This window comes from Oncorhynchus mykiss, unplaced genomic scaffold, assembly GCF_013265735.2.
Source record: "Oncorhynchus mykiss isolate Arlee unplaced genomic scaffold, USDA_OmykA_1.1 un_scaffold_60, whole genome shotgun sequence".
In the NCBI taxonomy this organism is placed as follows: Eukaryota; Metazoa; Chordata; class Actinopteri; order Salmoniformes; family Salmonidae; genus Oncorhynchus; species Oncorhynchus mykiss.
In genome coordinates this window covers 1592927-1595158 of record NW_023493657.1, presented here as the reverse complement: position 1 = coordinate 1595158, position 2232 = coordinate 1592927, and positions in this window count along the sequence as shown.

Genomic DNA, 2232 nt, shown 5'->3' with positions numbered 1-2232 from the left:
GGTGAGTAAGGGCCTACAAGCCTGGAGGTCAATAGCTCCAGGGGGTAAGCTTCTACTGTCATGTCCGTAAATAGAGTGGTGTTACCCGGGTTTGGAACCATATTTTAATTTTTTGGGGTTAACCAGATGCACACGGGTCTTTTGGAAAACAATCACAATCTGCATCCATCGTAATATCTTAAACTGTATATAAAGCACCTAAGGACGGGCCTGACCGAGAGAGGGCCGTAGTAGGGTACTCCCCTAGCGGGCTATATCAATAGAATGACCGGTAAAATGATTTAAAACAGTTTTATAATTTTTGGGTTACCAGATGCACACGGGTCTTTTTGGAAAACAATCACAATCTGCATCCATGTAATATATGAAACTGTATATAAAGCACTGAAGGACGGCCCCGACCGAGGACAGGGCCTTAGTGGGGTGCTCCCATAGCGGGCTATATCAATAGAATGACCGGTAAAAGTATTTAAAACCGTTTATAATTTTTGGGTTACCAGATGCACGTTTTTCAATCACCAGTTGCCCGGAGGATTAATAGCAATCTGCATCCATCGTGATTCTTAAAGTGTGTAAAAAGCACCCAAGGACGGCCCTCGACAGAGAGAGGGCCGTAGTGGGGCACTCCCCCTAGCGGGCTATAATCAATAGAATGACGGGTAAAAAGTATTTAAAACCCTTTTATAATTTTTGGGTTACCAGATGCACGTTTTCAATCACCAGGTGCACGGAGGGAAAATGAGCATTTGCATCCATAGTCATGTTCTTAAACCGTCCATAAAGCACTCTTGGCCGGCCCCGGCAGAGAGAGAAAGAGATGGTGAAAAAAAAAAAAATCATCATCAGACCTTCCATAAATAATTCGGGCCGGCCCCCATTGCTAAAGGTCCGTAGTAGGGTGCGCCATAAGCGGACATGAATAGATGGAACACCCGCTAACCGCATAGAGAACCGTGTTTTGGGTGACCAGGTGGCACGTTTTCAATCACCAGTTGCACATTTTCAATCACCAGTTGCACGGAGGATTAATAGCAATCTGCATCCATCGCGATTTCTTAAAGTGTCTATAAAGCACTCAGGACGGTCCCGACCCGAGACAGGGCCTTAGTGGGGTGCTCCCATAGCGCGGCAACAATGAGAGGGGTGCCTTTAAATTCATCTTTGAACCATATTTGAAATTTTGGGTTACCAGATGCACGTTTTCAATCACCAGTTGCACGGAGGATTAATAGCAATCTGCATCCATCGTGATTTCTTAACAGTGTGTAAAAAGCACCCAAGGACGGCCCTGACAGAGAGAGGGCCGTAGTGGGCACTCCCCTAGCGGGCTATATCAATAGAATGACGGGTAAAAGTATTTTAAAACCCTTTTATAATTTTTGGGTTACCAGATGCACGTTTTCAATCACCAGGTGCACGGAGGAAATGAGCATTTGCATCCATAGTCATGTTTTAAACCGTCCATAAAGCACTCTTGGCCGGCCCCGGCAGAGAGAGAAAGAGATGGTGAAAAAAAAAAAAAAATCATCATCAGACCTTCCATAAATAATTCGGGCCGGCCCCCATTGCTAAGGTCCGTAGTAGGGTGCGCCATAAGCGGACATGAATAGATGGAACACCGCTAACCGCATAGAGAACCGTGTTTTGGGTGACCATGTGCAACGTTTTCAATCACCAGTTGCACATTTCAATCACCAGTTGCACGGAGGATTAATAGCAATCTGCATCCATCGCGATTTCTTAAAGTGTCTATAAAGCACTCAGGACCGGGCCCGACCGAGACAGGGCCTTAGTGGGGTGCTTCCCATAGCGGGCAACAATGAGAGGGGTGCCTTTAAAATTCATTTGAACCATATTTGAAATTTTGGGTTACCAGGATGCACGTTTTCAATCACCAGTGCACGGAGGATTAATAGCAATCTGCATCCATCGTGATTTCTTAAAGTGTGTAAAAGCACCCAAGGACGGCCCTGACAGAGAGAGGGCCGTAGTGGGGCACTCCCCTAGCGGGCTATATCAATAGAATGACGGGTAAAAGTATTTAAAACCCTTTTATAATTTTTGGGTTACCAGATGCACGTTTTCAATCACCAGGTGCACGGAGGAAAATGAGCATTTGCATCCATAGTCATGTTTTAAACCGTCCATAAAGCACTCTTGGCCGGCCCCGGCAGAGAGAGAAAGAGATGGTGAAAAAAAAAAAAAAATCATCATCAGACCTTCCATAAATAA